This window comes from Bos javanicus, chromosome 19 (genome assembly GCF_032452875.1).
Source record: "Bos javanicus breed banteng chromosome 19, ARS-OSU_banteng_1.0, whole genome shotgun sequence".
Taxonomy (NCBI): domain Eukaryota; kingdom Metazoa; phylum Chordata; class Mammalia; order Artiodactyla; family Bovidae; genus Bos; species Bos javanicus.
Genome location: NC_083886.1, coordinates 26,502,084 through 26,525,562, shown reverse-complemented (window position 1 = coordinate 26,525,562; position 23,479 = coordinate 26,502,084). Strand labels below are relative to the sequence as shown.

The following is a 23,479-nucleotide window of genomic DNA, read 5'->3' as shown; positions in this document are numbered from 1 at the left end:
TAACAACACGCACGTTATTATGATCTAAGGGTGACCATATCATCCAGCATAGAAGCTGCTTTTCTTCCTCCCCAAGATCTTCCACTCCATGTTGTCCAACCCCCTGAATGAATGTGACCTGGGCCACCCTTGATGACAGCTCTAGAGGTGGTCTGACTGTTCCATTTCAAAAGGTCATTTCCAAAAGATATTTCTCTCGTATGACTTTTTCAACTCTTCTAAGTCACAATCTAACCTTGTCACTCACTCGCCCATGTAATGAGTGATGTAATGAGGGATAGTATGACCTGTCTGTGACTGAATAATTAAGCAACTTTAGAGAAACGCAGGATCACGAAGAGAGACAGATGTTTACTGAAGTAACAGCTAATAGCAGAAAAGTATAATCAACCATAACGTCCACCAGCTTGGGAATCGGTGACCTGAAAGTGAAAGCGATGCTTGCTCAGTCGTGCCGGACTCTTTGTGACCTGGTGGACTGTAGCCCACCAGGCTCCTCTGTCCATGGGATTCTCTGGAGTGGGTAGCCATGCCCTTCTCCAGGGGATCTGCCTCACCCAGGGGCTGAACCCAGGTCTCCTGCGTTACGAGCAGATTCTTACTGTGTAAGCCACCTGGGAAACCTAAGTGCTGGTAATTCTGCATCATTTTAAAGACAGGTGGGTCTTCATGTCTTGACATGGACACCCTTCAAGACGTGCTAAGTGAAAAAAGCAGGCTGCAGGGCTCTCCTGCAGGAGCAGGACTTGACTCTTCAGACAGGCTTCTGACTTGGGCCCCTGAGGCCCCTCTGATTCTGGGGGTCATCAACCTCCCTGCTGCGCCCCCTGGTGGCTTCCTGGCCACCATCCCGACCCCAACCCCATCAAGACCAGCCACCCAGATAAGCGACCCCAGCAGGCAGGAGCCAGTGTCTGCCTGCTTCCTTCAGGGTCCCAGATGCTGAAGACCAGTTTCCTTTCCTGGTGGTCAAGGAAATCAGAGAACAGCCAATCCCCATTCGGACTTGTTCTCTGGGGCTGGTTCATCATCACCCCTTTGAATTGAATACTGGGAAGGCCCATGTCTTTTCTGGACATTGCACTGGGAAAATTTCCAGGGTCACCTCAAGTTATAAAAGTCTCATTTCAGTAATTGCTGTTTTGAGAGCCATACAGAGTGGTCAGATGCACAGAGATGGAGGGTAGGATGTGCTTCCTGGGGGCAGGGGCAAGGGGGTAGGGGGGGCGGGGTAATGGGGAGTTCTTGTTTAGCAGACATGGGGTTTCAGTTGCGCTTGATGAAAGTTCTGGAGATGAGTAAACAACAATACCCAATTGGGTATGCAACAATTTGGTCCTGCTGAATCTTACATTTTAAAACGGTTAAATGAGAAATTGGATGTTATGTGTATCTTACCACAATAAAAGATGTACAGAGGGGAGGAGAGGGCGAGACGTATGGAAAGAGTAACATGGAAACTTACACTACCGTATGTAAAATAGATAGCCAATGGGAATTTGCTGTATGGCTAAGGAAACTCAAACAGGGGCTCTGTATCAACATAGAGGGGTAGGATGGGGAGGGAGATGGGAGGGAAGTTCAAAAGGGAGGGGATATATGTATACCTTTGGCTGATTCATGATGAGATTTGACAGAAAACAACAAAATTCTGTAAAGCAATTATCCTTCAATAAAAAATAAATAAAAAATTTAAAAAAGATGTACAAAGAGTACAAACCAAAAAACAAACAAACAAAAAGTTTATTTAAGTTTAAAAGCATCTCTTCTGCACCTTCCTGATCTATTATGGGTAGATAGCACACAGCGGGGAAAAACTGCACGTGAGTCTGTGGGTCTGTATGTGGGAGCGACTCTGTGTGGGGTATGAATGTTGCTTCCCCTCTCCCTCTGCTCACACATCCTGAGATCCTCTTCCTTACTCACTCACTGGGCTGTTTTTGTTTCCTCCGGGGTTGAAATAGGGGAGAGAGAGGAGCGTTCTACTCGAAAAATCAGCTCTTGGAACCTCCCTGGCAGACGAGTGGTTAAGACTCCCAGGGCCGGGGGCTCAGTTTCCATCCCTGGTCAGGGAACTCTGGAACTCTGGTGGGGTTCCATCCCTGACTCGGGCTCCATGCCTGGTCATACCACATGCCCTGTGGTATAGCCAAAAAGAATACTAATAAAAATTTTTTTAAATCAAATTCTAACTAGTACTGGGTGGCCTGCCACACATCTCCCCAGGCTTGCTATGTGTAGAAAGCTGACTCTTCATCTAGTAACTCTTGAAAGTTCTTCCTAACCTGCAGCCCACATCATTACCAGGGTCTCTCACCTATAAGTTTCACCCTTGGTCTGGAGGGGCCCTGCTGGGAGCGAGCTCCGCCCATGGCAAAGGTCACGAGGAAGGAGGCTCAGCATACACAAAGGCAGGATCGAGCCTCAGGAGTCCCCCTGGAAATTCTCGAGCATCTACCCCCAAAACCAGAGTCTGCCTACTTTCTGCTTTGTGCTTTCACCTACACCTCTGACTTTACGGGGGGCTGTCCCCCACTACCTCTCTCTGAAAAAGAGTTAGCTTACAGCTCCAGTTAATAATTCCTGGGTGTGACAGTGTTTCAACCTACAAACTCCTTTGGAAATCCTCTAGCCTGCCTGAATAGGTTTTTCCGGCCACATGTGATTGCTCAGAGCCTCCCAACTGTGAGAGGCATGAGATGTTCTAAACTGTCTAAATACAGAGTCCTTTGAGCAGTTAAAAGATTGATTAGAAATTGTATTGGTGAAGGTTTTTTCACTTCTTGGGCCAATGTTTGCTGCTAAGTCTCCATATCCCTTACCTGCTGTGTCCCTGGCAGTGTATTGATTAATATAATTGGTGTAAGTAGTAGCTTTAATGTTTGTAACCTTGGACCCTTGAGTTAATTCTTTTCTTGATTGAGCCCACCACACCTTTGCCCTATAGGAATGCAATTTTATCTAATGCTTTTGGAGGGTGGCTCCTGACTTTGGAATAATCACCTTTAGAGAAAAATAAGTTTCTTAAAATGTTAACAGGCCTCCTGGCCAGAAGATGATGTAATTCACCTGAACTTTTGCATATGATAAGTTTGAAAGTCTGGCTTTGATTAGGATCAGGAACTGCTGTCCTTGCATGACTCTACCCCTTCCCCCATTATCCTCTATGCACAACTTAAGGTATAAAAACTACTTTGGAAAATAAAGTGCGGGCCTTGTTCACCGAAACTTGGTCTCCCCATGTCGCTCTCTCTCTCACTCTGGCTGAGTCTCCATCTGGAGCGCGGAACCCACCATGCTTACTAATTATGCCTGGGCTTCTAAGATCCGACCGGGGAGGCCTCAGTGTCTCCTCTCCTTTGGGAGAACGGAAGGACGCCTGCGGCCTACGTAAGTGGTGCAAACTTCTTATCTTGAAGTTTTATTGGTCTCCCGCGTAAACCAAGCTACTCAGCCTCTTTTCTACACTGAATTTCCTCACTGAGCTATCCTCATTCTATTACTCTTTATATCTTTGATAAATATTTAAATAAATAGGTCGCCTATGCCGTCTCTCCTTCGAATACCCTGAATCAGCGGGGGCTGGACCCCGGCAGGGCCCCTTACCCTAGGCTCACAGGTAGCCTTAGGCTTCAGCTTCTTGCTGCTAAGTCTCAGCTCCCCTCCAGGTGGCGCTCTTGGACAGGTTTTTATTAATATTATCGCCCTATGCAGGTCTTCCCTCTGCATAGAGGTGCCCTCTGCGATTGCGTGCTAAGTCGCTTCAGTCGTGTCTGACTCTTTACGACCCACTGGACTGCAGCCCACCAGTCTCCTCTGTCCATGGGATTCTCCAGGCAAGAATACTGGAATGGGTCGCCGTGCCCTCCTCCAGCCGCTCTCCCCATTCAGTTCAGTCGCTCAGTCGTGTCGGAATCTTTGCGACCCCATGGACTGCAGCACGCCAAGTTTCCCTGTCCATCACCAACTCCGGGAGCGTGCTCAAACTCCTATCCATCCAGTCGGTGATGCCATTTGGATCTCGTCCTCTGTCGTCTCCTTCTCCTCCGGCCTTCAACCTTTCCCAGCATCAGGGTCTTTCCCAATGAGTTAGTTCTTCGCAATAGGTGGTCAAAGTATTGGAGCTTCAGCTTCAGCAACAGTCCTTCCAATGAACATTCAGGACTGATTTCCTTTAGGATTTACTGGTTTGATCTTCTTGCTGTCCAAGGGACTCTCAAGAGTCTTCTCCAACACCACAGTTCAAAAGCATCAATTCCTCTCCTATGGCTCACGTCTAATCCGCAGGAAAGTCTCACATCCTTTTCTCTCAGCAGATCTTAGGAGAGCCAGTTTCTAGTGCAGCAATCTTCCATCAAAATCAAAATCACCATCAAAATCAGTGGTGGCAGACAAGTTTGTCATGCATGTTATTCAAAAAATCTGATTCATTGGGGTAAAATTTACAGAAAGTAAAATTCACCAGTTTTACTATATATCATCATCTAGCAATCCCAGGGATGGCGGAGCCTGGTGGGCTGCCGTCTATGGGGTCGCACAGAGTCGGACATGACTCAAGCGACTTAGCAGCAGCAGCAGCAGCAGCAACACCATGAAGAGGATAAAGAACATTTCCGACGACTGAAAAGGTTTGTTGTGCCCTTTGCCTCAGCCCTTACTTCTGGCCCTTAGCAACTACCGGTCTGATTTCTATCCCTGGACGTTTGCCTCCACCAAAGGAATCATGTTTTGAGGATTTACAGATTATAAACGGAATCACACAAGTAATCACTCATACTTGGTTTCTTTCACTTAGCATAAAACCTGGGACAAGCACTCATGTTGTTGCCGGTATTGCTAGTTGTTTTTTTTTATAGTTGAGCAGTGTCCATTGCATCCATATACTACAATTTATTTATTCATTGATGGAATTGGCTTGTTTTCAAATTTTTATCACTATGAATATAGCAGCTATAAACATTTGTGTACAAGTCTTTGTGTGGATACATGCTTTTGTTCCTGTTAATATCTAAGGTGGGATTTCTGGGTCTTATGATAAGTATACAGTTAACTTGATACATATATACACATATAAACATACTACCAAATTATTTTCCAGACTGACTGCACCATTTTGCATTCCCGACAGCAATGAATGAAAGTTCCAGTTGCTCTACTTTTTTGACAGCTCTTAGTATTGTCAGTTATTAAAATTTTATCCACTCTAGGGTATGTGTATGTGGGGTTTCCCCCATGTGTCAGTACTTTTAATGTTGCGCACATCAAATTATAGTAAATAGACAACTACTGTAAGTAAGATGCAGCTCCTCTGTTCTCATGAACAGCACACACTGTATCACAGGAAATCAAGTTTATATTCCATCATCAAGTGTAGTTCTCCCATTAGTTCCCTTTGTGACATGTCATTAAAAATATCTTCAAATCCAATGGCCTCATCATTATTCCTCAAATATCCACTGAAAGGTTTGAGCTTGGAAGAAATGGAAGGTGCAGAACCTGCTGCATTGCTTTGAATTCCATATGCAGTTTTAGTGGAGCAAATAGACCCCAGATGTTTCTCGGTGTGGAAAAATTCATTTTATCTTGGTTGAACTGGAAATTTTGTTCCTGGTAATTCAAGAGAATGACTAGGCAAAAGTTCATTTTTCACACAAGGGAAAAATGTTTTTTTTGAAGAAGGTCCGTTTACTGAAAGTTCAGTAACTGGAATATTGTCCTTTAGCTGAGATCCAAGTCCAGCTTGCTCTGCACACAGCCGCTCAGCGCCTTTACTGTCAGCTGGCCCCACCGCTCACTTCTATTCTGTGTGGTTTTAATTTGTATTTCCCTGAGGTCTAATATTGTTGAACATCATTTTATTTGCTTATTATCCACTCATGTATCTTCTTTGCTGACATGTCATTTTATTTGCTTATTATCCATTCATATATCTTCATTGCTTTAGTGTCTGGTCAAACCTTTTGTCCATGAAAAAAAAAGTAAGCTGTTTTTATTGAGCTTTTAGAATTCCTTGTACATTCTACACATAAGTCCTTTACTGGATAATGTGTTTTGCAAATATGACTTGCCTTTTCATTTTTCTTAATGACATCTTTTGTAGATCAGAATTTTTTATTTTTCACAAAATTCCATTTATCATTTTGCTTTTGTTTCCTATCTAAATAGTCCATGCCAAGGGAGTCACCCTTATTTCAGTAAGGGTAAATCCAATCCTTATTATTCTATCTTGGTTAGAAGTTGAATTTCTTCAGCAACATTTAAGATTTTCTTTTTATTATTGATATTAACAAATCTGATTGTGATCAGCCTTGGTGTGGTTTTGTTTCTTTGCTTGGGTTTTATTGAGATTCTATGCATTTATAGTCTAAGCTTTTATAGTCTCCATCTAATTTGGAAAACTTTAAACCACAATTTATTCAAATATTTTTTCTGTTTAATTTCGCCTCTTCTGGGATTCCAATTTGTAATTGGAATATATTACATTGCTTGATATTGTCCTACAGCCCACCATGACTCTGCTCACTTCTTTTTCAGTGTCTTTTCCTGTAATGTTTTATCTTGGGTAGCTTATAATTGCAATTTCTTCAAATGATCAAGGTCAAATGATCTTTTCTTCTGTAGTATCTCATCTGCTCTTAAGCCCATCGTGTATGTTTCATTTTGGATACTGTGTGTATTTAAACTTCAGAAGTTCCATTTTGGTCTCTTTTGTATATCTTATTTTTCTCCTTATCTGTCCAAATTTTCCTTGATTATAGTCTTAACACTTAAAATAATGGTTTTAAAGTCTTTAACTACTAATTCCATCATCTCTGTCATTTCTGGGTCTGTTCCTTTTTTGGTTGTTCTCCTAAGTATGTGTCCGATTTTTGTGTTTTGTTACATGTCCTGTGATTTTCTAAAGGCTGCTGCTGCTGCTGCTAAGTCACTTCAGACGTGTCCGACTCTGTGCGACCCCATAGAGGCAGCCCACCAGGCTCCAGGCAAGAACACTGGAGTGGGTGCCATTTCCTTCTCCAATGCATGAAAGTTAAAGTGAAATCGCTCAGTTGTGTCCAACTCTTCAAGACCCCATGGACTGCAGCCTACCAGGCTCCTCTGTCCATGGGATTTGCCAGGCAAGAGTACTGGAGTGGGGTGTCATTGCCTTCTCCAATGGGTGCTAAATATGGTGAATTTTACGTTGTTGAGTTTTATGTGCTGCGTTGTATTGTATTCCTTGAAGAAGTGTTGGATTTTGTTCTGGCATGCAGTTAACTAACTTGTGACTCTGTTTATCTTTTGAGAGATTTTTTTATGCTTTGTTAGGACAGGCAGACTTTACAACGAATTAGCTCTGCCTCTAATGCATGATCTTTATTCCCTTCCTCACCAGCTTTACTGAGGTGTAATTGACAAATTAAACTGAAATATTAATGTGTTTAAAGGGTACATTATTTGATATACATGGACATTGTGAAAGGATTCTCCCAGTCAAGTTAATCAACATACCATCATCTCAAATAGGCTTCCCTTCTGGCTCATCTGGTAAAGAATCTGTCTGCAATGCAGGAGACCTGGGTTCAATCCCTGGGTTTGGAAGACCCCCCCGGAGAAGAGAAAGGCTACCCACTCCAGTATTCTGGCCTGGAGAATTCCATGGACTGTATAATCCATGGGATCGCAAAGAGTTGGACACGACTGAGCGACTTTTACTTCCACTTTCATCACCTCACATAATTATCTTTTAGGTGTGTATGTGAGAAAGCTTAAGATTTGCTAAGAGACTAAATATAGAAACTGTGTGATCTGCTATAGTCACCATGCTGTACATTAGATCCTCAAAACTTAACCATCTTACAGCTGAAAGTCTGTACCCTTTTACCAGCCTGTCCCCATTTCCCCCTCTCTCCAGCCACTAGCAACCACCATTCTATTCTGTGAAAGTGAAAGTCACTCAGTGTGTCCGACTCTCTGCCACCCCATGGACTGTAGCCTGCCAGGCTCCTCTGTCCATGGAATTCTCCAGGCCAGGATACTGGAATGGGTAGCCATGCCCTTCTCCAGGGATCCTCCCAACCCAGGAATCAAACCCAGGTCTCCTGCATTGCAGGTGGATTCTTTGTCAACTGAGCCACCAGGGAAGCCCATTCTATTCTGAGTCTTCTTTTTTTTTTTTCTTAACGCATAAGTGGTATCATACAGTACTTGTCTATCTCTGTCTGGCTTATTCCACTTAGCATAATGCCCTTCAGGTTCATCCATAAATCTGTAAATGGCAGGATTTCCTTCTTTGTTAAGACTGAATAATATTTCATGGTGTGTGTGTGTGTGTACATGTGTGTAATTTTCTTTATCCATTCATCTGTCAACAGAGACCTACTTTCTATATATCTCGGCTACCATGAATAATGCTGCAAAGAACATAGGAGTACAGTTATTTCTTAAAGATAGTGCTTTCATTTCTTTGCATATGAATCTCCCAGAAGTGAGATTGCTGGGTCATAGTGTAGTTCTATTTTTAATTTTTTAAAGGAACCTCCATACTGTTTTCCATAGTGACTGTACCAGTTTACATTCCCACCAACAGAGTGCTAGAATTCACTTTTTTCAGCACCCTCACCAGCACTGGTTGTCTCAAGTCATTTTGATAACACATCCTAACAGGTGTGAGATGGTATCTTACTGTGGTTTTGACCTGCATTTCTCTAATAATTAGTGATCTCCAAAATCCCATGGACAGGGGAGCCTGGGGGGCTGCAGTTCACGGGGTCGCGAAGAGTCAGACACGACTGAGCAACTTCCCTTTCAATTTTCACTGTCATGCATTGGAGAAGGAAATGGCAACCCACTCCAGTGTTCTTGCCTGGAGAATCCCAGGGACCGGGGAGCCTGGTGGGCTGCCATCTATGGGGTCGCACAGAGTCGGAAACGACTGAATTGACTTAGCATAGCATAGCATCTTTTCATGTTGCCCATTTGTATGTCTTCCTTGGAAAAAATTCTATTCAGGTCCTTTGCCCATTTTACAGTTGGGTTATTTGGGTTTTTTGCTACTGAGTTGTATACATCCCTTATCTTTTTCTGGATATTAACTCCTTATCAGATACATGGTTTGCAAATATTTTCTCCTACTCTATGGGTTGCCTTTCATTTTGTTGCAATACATGCATGACCCATCTAAAGATTCTACACAATGCTTGGTGTATTAGGAGTTCTATCCATTTTGACAGGTGGAAACAGGGACTATTCCCACTCCTGTGTGAGCCTCAGAAACATTTGGCATGCTCCTGTATGGTGGTCCTTTCCCTCGCCTTGAGTAGTTTCTTGTTACACATGAGCACATCAGTTCTTAACAAAGTCCTCTGGGATCCCAGTCCCCTGGCCTTATAGAAGGCAAATGTGGAGCACTGGGGGAAATGGCAGGGATGGGAGGGGAAGTGGGGGCGGAGCAGAGACTAGGAAACCCTGTGGAAGATTGGAGGGACTGGGAGGATCGGTTCAGTTCAGTCTCTCAGTGTGTCCGACTCTCTGCGACCCCACGGACTGCAGCAGGCCAGGCCTCCCTGTCCATCACCAGCTCCCAGAGCTTACTCAAACTCTTGTCCATCGAGCTGGTGATGCCATCCAACCATCTCATCCTCTGTTGTCCCCTTCTCCTCCCACCTTCAATCTTTCCCAGGATCTTTTCAAATGAGTCAGTTCTTCAAATCAGGTGGCCAAAGTATTGGAGTTTCAGCTTCAGCATCAGTCCTTCCAATGAATATTCAGGACTCATTTCCTTTAGGATTGACTGGTTGGATCTCCTTGCTGTCCAAGGGACTCTCAAGAGTTTTCTCCAACACCACAGTTCAAAAGCATCAGTTCTTCAGTCCTCAGTTTTCTTTATGGTCCAACTCTCACATCCAAACATGACTACTGGAAAAACCATAGCTTTGACTAGATGGACCTTTGTTGGCAAAGTAATGTCTCTACTTTTTAATATGCTGTCTAGGTTGCTCATAGCTTTTCCTCCAAAAAGCAAGTGTCTTTTAATTTCATGGCTGCAGTCACCATCTGCAGTGATTTTGGACCCCCCAAAAATAAAGTCTGTCACTGTTTTCACTGTTTCCCCATCTCTTTGCCATGAAGTGATGGGACCGGATGCCATGATCTTAGTTTTCTGAATGTTGAGTTTTAAACCAACTTGTTCACTCTTCTCTTTCACTTTCATCAAGAGGCTCTTTAGTTCTTTTTTGCTTTCTGCCATAAGGGTGGTGTCATCTGTGTATCTGAGGTTATTGATATTTCTCCTGGCAATCTTGACTCCAGTTTGTGCTTCATCCAGCCCAGCATTTTGTATGATGTACTCTGCAAATAAGTTAAATAAGCAGGGTGAGTGACAATATACAGCTTTTACATACTCCTTTCCTGATTTGCAACTCTGTTGTTCCACAGTTCGAACTGTTGCTTCTTGACCTGCATACAGGTTTCTCAGGAGGCAGGTAAACTGAGAGGATGGGTGGGCTAAGAAAGCCTGGAGGTCTGAGAAGAGATGGAGGTGCTGGGAGGAGTTTGCAGGAGGTGAGAGATAAGAGACATGGGAAAGGGGCATGGCCAGAGCTGGTCATCTTCACACATCACAGCCCTACCAACACCAGATCCCGCTGGACTCCCTCCATTACCACCTGCTGCGGCAGGCCCCAAGGTCTGGCTGGGTCTGTGCCATGACAGCTGCTGGGACCCACCCCTGGCTGGACTGGGAGCTCCCTGACTGCCAGGGTGGGCCCTGCCCCAACCCCATAGTCAGCAGGCTCTCATCCTGCTCGTGATGGGAAATGAAAGGTAACCTGGGGGATCTTGCCTTTCCTCCTCTCTGGGTCCAGAGGTCACTGAAGGTGGCAAGAAACGATGTGTGTGTTTTACTCATATCTGGTCAACTGACAATCTCCATGAAAAGGCCTCTGTGTGTGTGTGTGTGTGTGTGATGTGCGCGCTCAGTTGTGTCTGACTCTTTGCAACCCCATGGACTGCAGTGTGCCAGGTTCCTCTGTCCATGGGATTTCCCAGGGCAAGAATACTGGAGTGGGTTGCCATTTCCTCCTCCAAGGGGGGGATCTTCCCGACCCAGGGATCGAACCAGCACCTCTTGAGTCTCCTACATTGCAGGCTGATTCTTTACCACTGAACCACCTAGGAAGCCCCAAGGGCCCCTCTCAGTTCAGTTCAGTCACTCAGTTATGTCCAACTCTTTGCCACCCCATGGACTGCAGCATGTCAGGCCTCCCTGTCCATCACCAACTCCCGGAGTTTACTCAAACTCATGTCCATTGAGTCGGTGATGCCATCCAGCCATCTCATCCTCTGTTGTCCCCTACTCCTACCTTCAATCTTTCCCAGCACCAGGGTCTTTTCAAATGAGTCAGTTCTTCAAATCAGGTGGCCAAAGTGTTGGAGTTTCTGCTTCAGCATCAGTCCTTGCAATATTCATTCATTCATTCAGGATCAATTTCCTTTAGGATGAACTGGTTGGATCTCCTTGCAGTCCAAGGGACTCTCAAGAGTCTTCTCCAACACCACAGTTCTAAAGCATCAATGCTTTGGTGCTCAGCTAACTCTCATATCCAAACATGACTACTGGAAAAACCATAGCTTTGACTAGACGGACCTTTGTTGGCAAAGTAATGTCTCTGCTTTTTAATATGTTGTCTACCTAGACAACATACTTCCAAGGAGTAAGCGTCTTTTAATTTCATGACTGCAGTCACCATCTGCAGTGATTTTGGAGCCCCCAAAAATAAAGTCTGTCACTGTTTCCCTGTCTATTTGCCATGAAGTGATGGGACCAGATGCCATGATCTTAGTTTTCTGAATGTTGAGTTTTAAACCAACTTTTTCACTCTCCTCTTTCATTTTCATCAAGAGGCTCTTTAGTTCTTCTTTGCTTTCTGCCATAAGGATGGTGTCACCGTGTATCTGAGGTTACTGACATTTCTCCTGGCAATCTTGATTCCAGCTTGTGCTTCATCTACCCCAGTGTTTCTCATGATGTACTCTGCAAATAAGCTAAATAAGCAGGGGCTTTGAGGGCCCCTCTAGGAAGTGGGAAATAATGGGAAATAACAGGAAATAAAAAAAGATGCACCTAGCCCCACACAAGGAACTAGACAATGAGTCTCCAACCAGACTGGACCAAAGCGGAGACCCAGAGGGACTCTGGGAAATGGGAGGAAGTTGGTGGGGCTCTGGGCCGGGGCTAAAACGACTGAGAGTCTGGGAGATGAGGTAGGGACTAGGCGAGCTATGAAGCAGAACTGGGGATGGTTTGGGGATTTGAGTTGCTAGAGAGAGACAGAAAGTGGAAGAAACCAGGGGGATGGGAGGGGCTGAGATTCCAAACGGGGATGGGGGAATGTAGGAGGAAAGAGGTGAATTAGGAGAGCCCTGGAGAGGCCAGGAAGGCTGGAGGGGGGCGGGAGTCATTGGACCGATGTTAGGACCTGAGAGAACCAGCAAGGACATTCGGGGACACAGAGGGGCTGGAGAATTGGGAAGAAAAGGGAGGTAACATGAAGACGTGGCGTAAGGCGTGTGAGGGATGGCCGCGGAGGGCTGGGGAGAAAGTGGGAGCCACGGAGCAACACGGGCAGGGCTGAGAGACGCTCCCTCACTCCGAGTTTAAAACCGCCCGCCGTGATTAATAGATTTCTTAACTTCTCCTTGTAGTTCTTCCAGTTTTGGCGTTCCCTGCTTCAGGGCTGAATTAGGTACACACCTAACTGTAATCCCCACCTCCACGCTGGCCCTGTTAAAATCCACCTTCCAAGTAGCAGTAAAGTAAACCCGGTCCTCCCCCTGCTTGAAACCTCCCAGAGCTCTCACACCTGCACCACTGCACTCGGAGCCACGCTTCACCTGGCCCCGCCCCTCATATGGCCCCGCCCCCTCACCGCCCTCTTGGTCTGACTGCTCAAGCCTGAGCCCATCTCTGTGCTTCTCTCCAGCCTCACTGGCCTCTCAGCTCTTCAACACACCAGGTTGGATCCAGGCTCACGCTGTTTTGCTCGTGCTGCTCCTTCTGCCTGGAATGTTCTTTCCCACACAACTCTTAGCTACCGTCTTACTTTATAGGTCTCAACACGAATTTCACCTTCTTTGGACAGGCCTTCTCGACCTTCCTGGATAAAGTAACCCCACCACACCACAGTCACTGAACCGCAAGGCCTGAGTGTATCTTCTGACGCCACTATTGCCCCACCAGCTTTCCTGTTTCTTTTGTTCTTGCTTGGGAAGGATGTTTTTTTTCCCCTCCTTCCTATGTCAGCAATTCCATGTCATAGTTGCTTCTTTGTGCTCATGCTCATTCACTCAGTCGTGTCTGTCTCTTTGCAACCCTTTGGACTGTAGCCTGCCAGGCTCTTCTGTCCATGGGATTTTTCATGCAAGCATATTAGAGTGGGTTGCCATATCCTCCTCCAGGGGATCTTCCTGACCCAGGGATTGAACCCCCATCTCCTGTACCTCCTGCATTGCAGGTGGATTCTTTACCCTCTGAGACTTTGGGGAAGCCACAGTTGTTTCTTAGGTGTGTTCATGGAAGACGATTGGATTTTGTTAATAGAATAAGATTGGATTTTATCCATTCTGAAAGTCTTGGTTTTCTTAACAGGTAATTTAAAGCCATTTAAATGTACTATGATGGATATATCTGGACTTATTTTTATATCTTATTTTGTATTTTCTACTTATCATGCTTTTTTCCTTATTTTAGTTTTTATTTCCATTTGTTATACATGCACATAAAGAATGAGCTAGTTCCCTTTGAGGTTTGTTTAGAAAAAGATCTATATGTTGTTCCTTTTTTTCTGTTTCCTCTTCTCCGTGGACAATCACTTTCTTACTTACTCTGAAGCTGATTTTTAAAATATTTACTCCCGTATTTCTAAATGACGTGTTTTTGTTACTACTGATTATCAAACTATCTTGCAGCTCAGACCTGTTCTTCTTATTTTGCTCTGCCATATGATGGAATATCATTCAGCCCTAAAAAGGAGCGAAGGACCACAATGCATGTTGCATGGAGGAACCTTGGAAACATGCCAATGGAAGAAACCAGTCACATAAGAGCACATGTTGTATCATTCCGTGTATGGGACAGAAAAACGTAAATGAACTTTTTGCCCAACCCAATATGTTAATGGTGAAGGACAGGGAAGCCTGGCATGCTTCAGTCCATGGGGTCGCAAAGAGTCGGACATGACTGAGCAATTGAAAAACAACGAGAAATATATTAAATGTACAGAATGGAAAAATTCATACAGACAGAAAGTAGATTAGTGATGAAATTGGGGAATGGCTGCTAATGGGTATAGGATTTCTGCTTGAAGTGATGAAATGTTCTGGAATTAGTGGTGGTGGTTGCACACCATTGTGATGTATTAAAACCACTGATTTTACATCTGCAGAATGTATTTAATGGATATAAACCTTTTCTCAATTTAAAAACACCATCTGCATCTCTATGATCCTTCTGAAGAAGACAAGAAACTTAGCGTCTTAGAATCCTCTTAAAAGCAAAGCTTGTGATAAGGACTCTTGTTTTAGAAGGTCAGTCTGGGAAATCCTGGCAGGAAACTGGAGAGAGACACCAGGGAGAGTGAGGGATGGAGACCAAACCGCGATGGGTGTGATGCAGAGGTCTCTGCTGTGGGCAGTTCGGGCTCAGTTCCAGGGGGACCTTCTGAGGTTATCTGGAGATTCTCAAAAACCCAAGGCCATATGCTAGTGGCCTCAGCTTGGTCTGGGTCTGGCTGGGCTCCACACCAGGGTTTTCTCAGAAGTGTCCACTTGCAGGCCCTCAACCTCATGAGGATGACACATTTCTGGGACAATCCCTTTGAGCCTAGTGGCTCTGCTGCAGGCCGAACCACAGGCATGTCACTTCGGTTTTTGCTGCCACCTTGAAGGATGGACAGGGCTGCACCGCTTTATCATCACAACTGGCAACCCAGGTCCTGACACCAGCCAGGCTGAGGTCCCAGCCTGGCTTAGCATTTACACCGTGGCCCACACCCTCCACCTTCAGCCCTGCTCTCTTCCCAGCCCCTGGGAACAGCCTCAACCCCTTCTCTCCCTGCAGGCTCCTGTCTTCTTTCTTTTATGGAGTAGGTCTCCATTTCTTGTCTACAAACATGTCCTCATGTCTACTTGTTTGGAGCAGAGGGAGATGGTTTCAACTGTCTTTAACCAGAAGCGAAATGATTTCTCCACGTGTGATCCTGTTAATGACATGTGGTTCCACTAGCAGATCTGGCGAAATGCACACGCCCAGAGCTGTATGTTCTTCCTAGACTTGAATCACAACTTCTCACATCAGGCTTGTTTGGACCTGCTGGTGACCAGGGTCTGGCTCAACCCAGGGGAACAGGATAAAGGTGAAAGCAACTTGTAATTTTTATTGAGAGTCAAGTGTGAAGCATGCAATCATGCATATTTATTAATTTTATTTAACTAATAGATAGATAAATAGAGTGCTTACTATGAGCCAGATATAAGGTCTTTGTTTTTAAGGACCTTGCAAATATGAATAAATTTAATGCATATTAACAATTCCGCCTGGAGTAGGAAATGGCAACCCACTCCAGTATTCTTACCTGGAAAAGCCCATAGACAGAGAAGCCTGATGGACTACAGTCCATAGGGTCGCAAAGAGTTGGATAGGACTGAGTGACTGAGCATAACAATTCTAGGGGGGCTGCCCTGGTGGCTCAGTGGTAACAAATCTACCTGCAATGCAGGAGATGCAGGTTTGATCCTGAGTCAGATGTTCCATGGGAAATCCCTTACGGGAGCCTGGCGGGCTACAGTCCATAGGGTCACAATGAGCCGGACATGACCCAAGTGACTTCGCACACATGCACAACAATTCTAGGACACAGATACCGTATTATTATTATTAAAATCCTCAGTTACAGATAAGGAAACTGAGGTCCAAAGATTAGTGAGCCATGACATTATTGAGATGCAAAGTCCTAAGCTCTGAGCCACTCCCCCATGTGTGTATGTGCGTGTGTGACCTGTGACTCCAGTTTGCACATGGGAGTGGGGGCCATGAAGTCAAACTCTGGCTGTGGTGTGACTTTCCACAGCTAGAAGTGGAATGAGGAAGAAGGCCAGAGGAGTGGCAGACTCAGGGATCTGGCCCACTGACATGGGCCTCCTGCCGCAGAGCAGCTCTGCCCACTTCCTGTCTGTCTGCTCACGTGGCGGTGGGGCTGAGCTCGGGCTGGCTCAGACGCAGCAGCTGAGGGTACCAGTGAGGCCTGGCTACAGCAGGGGCACTGGGTTCTGTCCTCTCTCATCCTCTGCCAGCCCAGACCCAGCGGCAGGAAAAACCTATTTACTGCAGACTGAAGGGCTAACACACCACTCCATAGTCATTCTTCATGTCCAGGGAGACAGAGATGGAAAAAGAGACAGGAATTAGGACTGAAGGAAGAACAAAATATACAGAGAGGGACTTCCCTGGTGGTCCAGTGGCTAAGACTGTGCTCCCAATGCAGGGGGCTCGGGTTTGATCCCCGGTCAGGGAACCAAATCCCATATGCTGCAACTGATACCCAGCACAGCCAAATAAATAAATATTTTTTAAAATACAGAGAAACAGAGAATCATGATAGTCTAGACAGAAAGGTACAGAAACAGACACAGATGCTGGGACACAGACCATACACCTGGAGTGTGTCTGAGATGGAAGTTGCTGAAGAATGGGATGGGGGTGAGTCAGAACTGATGGGGGGACAGTGCAGGGAGCCACTAAGGCCCTGAGGGGCTTGGTGTCCTTGGAGAGTCTGGACAAGGGCCTAAGCCAGGGGTTCCCATCCTACTAATGTGGCCCTTCATCTGAGGACGGGGCTGCAGCTGGAGTCGGTGTGTGAAAGTGTGTCCAGCCCCCTTCCTGGGCTGTTGGCCTGGTGTCCCGGAGCTGGGGACAGGTGCCCTACCTCTCCATACCCTCCTCCTGAATAGCACCAGCCGGTCCCCTCCACACTGGGCCAGTGTCAGGTTCCAGGCTGTTCCCTGGGGGAACTTTGATCTGGAAAGAATGAGAGTGACCGAGCTGGCTGCAGCCCAGGGCGGCACAGCATCCCTGAAACCTAGCCTGGGCTGCCCCTGCCACCTTCCTGCCCACTGGCACACCGGGCAGTCCCTCCAGGGCTCAGGAGACACAGACGGGGTCTTTCCTGCTTTCCTTCCCCCCTGGTTCTCTCCATCTCCATTCGCTGTTCAATCACTAGTTCCTGCACTCATTCATCCAGTGCCTGGGGCTGGGCGATGGATGGAGTTGAGGGCTGAGCGACTCTGGGCTCTGCCCTCTCGGGAGCTCCAAACTGAGATCACTGCTCCAGAGAAGCACAAATCCTGCATTAGAGCAGGGAACCAGGGCAGGAGTGGAGCGCGCAGTGGACACAGTGGGTCAGAGAGTGGAAGCCAGGCAGGCTGACAGGCTTCACCAAGGATGACTTCTCAGAGAAGGTGTCATTTAAACCAGGCTCTGGACTTCCTTGGTGGTCCAGTGGTTAAGACTCCACACTTCCCATGTAGGGGGCATGGGTTTGATCCCTGGTCAGGGAACTAAGATTCCACATGCCAGGCTGCATGGCCAAAAAAAATAAAACAACCTTCCCCAAAAACTGGGCTCTGAAGATCTGAAAAAGGAGCAGGAGATTGTCAGACAGGATGGCAAGTGGAAAGGATGCTTTGGGCAGGGCGACCAGAGCAGCCACAATGGCAGAAATATGAGAGTTTGTGCCTTGGCAGCCTCAGTTATTCACCTGTTGCTGGAGCAGATCCAAGGGTCAGGGGGACAGTTTTGTTAGAGAAAGGAGACTCTGGGGGCTTGCAAGGGAAGTGGCTGCCTGGTGGGTCCGGATGCTGGCCTCGGCTCTCCAGGCCTTCCTAAGGATGGTCTCGTGCCCTCGGAGACCTCCCATGCCTACCCCAGCCCCAAGGAGCCTCAAGAATGCTTCTGAGGGAGCCTGGCTTGTCTACAGACCGGAAGAGGCTCCAGAGAGCCCCTTGCCTAGACCCTAGCCCAGCCCCTTGCCTCGGCCGGGCCTCCCCACCCCCACCGCTCGCTCTGAGTGACAAGGCCTTTTGCTGGGCTGAAAGCGGACACTCTCCAGCCTCCAGGGCCCCTGGGGAAGGCCCAGGAGCTCTCCAGCCCTGCAGCTCTGGCTCTTCAAGTCCTGGAGGCCATTGAGCCAGGACCTATAAATAGCCTGGGGAGGGGGAAGGGAGGCAGGCCAGGCAGGGCTAGAGGGGACAGGCTCTGGGTAGGATGTTGTGGAGGGGTGGGGAGAAGGAGAAATCCAGAGTTCGAGGCCAGTTCTGTCCCTGACCAGGACTGCTCACTTCTCCGGGTGTCGGGGTTCCCCTGGGCAGGGGGTGGCCAGGCTGATGGAGCAGACAGACAGGGACTGCTGTTCTAAAAGAACGGGAGACCCCTCCTCCTTCCTGGGTGGTTTTCAGAGGCAAAAGTGTCAGGATATTAGCTGTGAGGGCCCCAGGCTGGGCCAGTCCTGCCACAGAGACCACATCCCCAGTCCCCAGCGGCCCGGGACAAGCTCTGGTGGGGTGCTGACACTTCCAGGACCTCAGTTTCTCCTCTTGGCATGGCAGCCCCCAGAGTGGTGGGGGGCGGGGAAGGCGCTGGGTCAGCCGGAGACCTCTCCAGGCCATGGGGCCAGAGCTTAGGGGTTGGGACCTGCCAGGGAGGCTCCTGGAAGTGGAAAATGTGAGCCCCATAGCCTTATCTGGGCTGGAAGCAGCTGTCTCCATTCCACACCCTCCGCAGCCCCTGCCTTGGCTGGGAGGAGCAGGCAGCCCCTCCACGCGGGGATGGTTGCTGTTTGTTCTCTGGGCAGCCGGTCTCTCAGCAGAGGCTCGTGGGAAATTCCTCCTCCGCTGGGACCAAAAGGGCCCAGTGCTGGTCCAGGGAGACAGGAAGCTCCACTCTCTTACCCTCTCCCCAGGTCAGGGCCACCCTTAGAATTGTATATGTGAGTCTCTGCAGAGCACTCAGGATCTGTACCTTCTACAGACACACTTCCAGGTCTGGTAAAAGAGCGGAAAATATGGCACGTGATGTGTGATCAAACTCACACAACGAGACACACACAAATATCTGATATACGTAAGCATGTGTAGACAACCCACATACACACACAGGCATGCGCACGTCCTGTGTTGACACAGATACTGCAGGCATGCATCCATATGTGTCTAGAAACATATTCACCATTTATGAGCAAAGGCATAAAAATCCCCCTTCCAACCACAAGGGCTTGAACATGTGCCCATATATGTACATATGTGTACAGCTGTGTGTGCAAGTACTATAGATTCTGTATCTCCCACATCCTCCCTCTACACCACACACGTACACAGGTATACGCAGCATGATATATGCAGAGGCATGTCCCCAGATACACCGGAGAAAGAGGAACATCTCAAAATACACGTGTGTCCGGCAGTGTGTCCCTGGGATGGAGTTTAAAGGCGGGTTTGGTAGAGGGAGTTGGAGTGACCCAGGGGGCAGGATTCTCTTCTGTCCTCCCTACCGGGGGCCTCAGGGCTCCAGGTTCTGCCCCAGTGGCTCCGCTTCAGGCAGGCAGAGCCATGGGGCAGAGCCCAGAGCCGCTGGTGCCCTTCTCTGGGGTCCTAGTTAGAGATGAGGCCTAGGAGCTCCGAGCCTGGCCCACCCCAGGCTCCTGTGCAGCTTCCATCATGCCCCTGCCTCCCCGCTTAGCACCCCTTTTGGCTCCTGAACCTAGCAACCTGGCAGGAAAAGATAAACGCAAGTCCTGCGTCCACACCCCTGTGGATCTCATAACAAGGCAATGGTTTCCAGGGCAGAGGCTGGATTTCAAGATTCGAGGGGGAGGAGCCAGGGATGGTATGTTTGCCAGGAGGGTCCAGTCCTGGAGTGTATTTCTCCGTTGAGTCCTTATTAGTCTGCTCCCCGTTGGTGCCTGCAGCTGAGGACCCTGAGGTGTGGGGTGTGGCTCCCTTTCCACACCTTCCCCAGTTACAAAGCTGGACTGCTGGGCCTGTTAGCCATCACAGCGACCTGAAGGCTTCATAGAGGGCCTGGCAGGGCTGACTGGGGCCTGCCTGGCAGATCACAGGTCTGGCCTGACCCATGATCTTCTGACCTGAGCATTCCTGGCAGAGGGGCTTGAAGGGCTGAGGTGACCAGTGAGGCCAGCAGCTGTCTGTCTCAGTGCAAAGGCTGATGTGATCTTGGAGTCAGCCCCCGTGTGGCACCTGTGAGCCCCATGGTTTACCACGCCTTCTAACGCATCCTCTCTGTGACCCAGCTCATGGGGTCCGTCCATGTGCTCATTCTATTTGTTCCACTCCCTCTCCAATGAGTCCCCTTTCCCTGGCATTCACTCCCACTTTTTCATGGAGCATTTTCTAAAGCCAGCTGCCTCTTCAGCTGTAGAGATAGATGAACAGCTGAGACAGACAGCTCTCTGCTCTCCGAGGATGGGCTCCAACACATGTACACAAGTGTGTGAGGGCCCCACGCCCATGCACAGGGACTCAGGTGCAGAGGGTGAGGGCCAGTCCCAGGCAGGTGGGCCCAGGACTGCAGAGGACTGCCCCACCCCTTAAGCGCTGAACCTCAGGAGTCTGGGGAGTGGGTGGGACCTTCAGGACAAGAGCTGGAGGCAGGTGGGTATAAGGAGAGGGACTGGGCTGGAGGTGGAGGAGTGGGAGTCACCAGTGCAGGTGTGGGGGTGGATGACACCATGCAGAAAGGGTCTGTGAATAAAAGGGGGACCTTCCCAGCTCAGAGCCCTGGGGACCATGGTTAAGGGATGAGTGAAAACAGAGTCACTCAGGAAGGTCACTGGGGAGAAGAAGGGGAGTCAAGAGGGTTGGGAGGAGGGGTGGTCCTCAGGGGCTCCTGCTGGAGGGCCACAGGGATGGTTCTGGAGACCTCAAAGCACAATTCCAGGGGATTGGAGCCTCTGGGTGATCTGGGAGCAGGGGGAGCTGCCCAGACTTGGCTGGATTTGACGGTTGCCCCCAAGGGGCCCTGGGACCACAGCCAAGACCCTGGGTTCCAGCCCTGTCTCTGCATATCTTGCTCTGTGACCTGTCCCTGTCCCTCCCCGGGCCTCACTTCCCCCACCTCAGGTCCCTGACTTTGGGGTTTGGGCTTGGCTGGGATTCGATTTCATGAGGTGATTGGCAGGGGGTACAGGAAGGCTTGTCCCACATCCTGCCCCCAGCCCAGCACCAGAGCAGACTAAGGAGCCAGGAAGCAAGGTCGGAGCCAGGGGAGGGAGAACTGGGAGGGCAAGTGCCAGAGCCCCTGGGACTCAGTGGGAGGTCGGCCTCGCTAGCCCGCTGACATCAGGGCTGGTGAATGTGCAGGGAGTTCAGCAGGGTCCATCACCCTCACCTCCCCCACAGTCTGGTACCGGGCAGGAGCTGAGCCCCGGGAGGGAGGGAGGAGGGGCCTTGAGGGGGCGGCCAGGAGGAGCCCCTGGGGCCTGGGGTGAGCAGCAGCCTCCCCCAAACTGGCAAGGAGCCAGCTCTTGGATGGCACTGGTCTTCAGTGCCTCCCTCCCCGCTCCAGAATCACCCCCTCCTCCCTCTCTCCCTCCCTCCTCCCCAGATGCTCTGCCCCTCTTCCTCCCCTCCTGATTCATCTCTCCTCTCCTTGGCTGATCTCCAGCTATTGACTCAGTGGTCTGACTGCCGAGGGAGAGGAACCAAGGGGGATGGTCTGATTCTCGTACTGTCTGCCCAGAACCCACCGTGAGCCCCATCTCTGCCCTTGGCAGATAGAGCCCTCCCCAGGCCCCGAGCAGCCCCTCCCAGATGTTGTCATGGTGGATCCGGACAGACCATATAACCCACCTAAGGTGGGAGAGCGAGGCTGGATCCTGGGCAGCCAGTCTCTAGAATCTTATCTATGCCCCATTAGTCCCACCCTAGAGACCTGGCCAGCCTTCCTTTTCCTGGATGCTGCGAGAGAAGGCTGGACCCCCACCCACCCCCACCCTCATTTATGCTGTCTATCCAGGCACAGACTCTGCTGCACATCAGCTATAGGACTGGGGACCCAGCTGTCCAGCCCCTCCCAGACTTTCCTGCGTGGTCCTTCCTCGGGTCCTGCAAAGGAAGAGGCTGGGCTTTTCTGGCTGAGACTGGGGTCCCTGCACTCCAGGCTCTGTGCTCAGATCCAGAGGGGCTCTGAGTGCTACTAGAGACAAGTTGTAGCGGTTGCCTCTCTCCTAGTGTCTATCAAAGATTCTACCCGGAGAAGAATGCAGGGAGTAATTTGGCTTACCCTGTCCCACACAGCTACTTGGAACACACACATATACACACCATGCATGCCTTTTGGCACTTGACTTTCTCATGAAATAATTGCTGGAAGGCTCCTTGGATTAGGTAACCCAGCGTTTCTTCCTGTCCCCATGGTGGGGGGCAGGGGGAGTCAGCATTTAGTATCTGTTGGGCTGATCCAGCTCCTTTGGGGCAGAGCAGGCCATTCCAGGAGGTCTGTGGCCGCAAACATCTTGGGAAGTGTGATGGGAACAAGCCTTACAGACCTCTCATTCTTAGGCACCGGGGTTAGGCCAAGGAAGGAGAAGGCTAATCAGGAAAGATCTTTTTCTGCACAAAGAAGAATGGGATGTTCCCATTTTTATTTCAACCTAATTTTACCATATACATGAGAACATACAGCATCTTTCAGCATCATTCTGAAGCAACAGCTGTTTTTACTCCTTGCTTTCTGGAGGAAAGAAGGAAGGAATATCTGAGTTCAGGCATGAAAGGAGTGTTGAGAGGGTGTCGAGTTGGGAGCCCTGGGATGTGGATAGAAGCCGGGGACTGAGGCTCTGATGGAGGGAGGGGGGTTCTTAGTCCTAGGGTCGCTGATCCTAGGATTTGGAGATTCAGCCCTAAGCACACCCTCTCCTTTCTATCTGACCTCAGCCACTCATGGATCCCCTAGCAGGGGCCTCTCTGTGAACCCCCAGGCCCTGTGACCATTGGCAGTAAGGATAAAAAGATCTTACTATCCAGAGTGGGTTTCGAGGGGAGAAGGCACAATTGTAGAGTCAGGGAGGGACCTCACCACCTGTCTCCTTCTTCCTTAGGTCTTATAACAGGTGCAAGAAATTCCAGACAAAGAATCCATAGGTGAGTATGTGCTTGTAAGGGCCGTGTGCTTGGCATGGAGGGAGAGTGACAGGCCCAGGGTGAGGGTCAGGGGTCTGGAAATTATTGCTGAGGCTTTCAGGTCTCTCTGAGCAGAGTGTGGGCGTGTGTGTGTGTGTGTGTGTGTGTGTGTGTGGCTCGGGGAGTGGGGTCGGGTGGGGATGTCTCCACTCCCAGTAGGACTTGCCACCGAGGACCTCCCTCACCTCGAGGCATCCAGCGGGACACCGGGGCGGGGGCGGTCTCCGGAGCCGCTGACCACGCCCCTGAG

The 23,479-nt window shown here is 48.8% G+C and overlaps 1 pseudogene; it reads right to left on the bottom strand.

Annotated features, from left to right (window-relative positions):
* Positions 1 to 5,335: 5,335 nt before the first annotated feature.
* Positions 5,336 to 23,424, bottom strand: LOC133231466 (proteasome maturation protein-like; annotated as a pseudogene).
* Between the last annotated feature and the right edge of the window lie 55 nt (positions 23,425 to 23,479).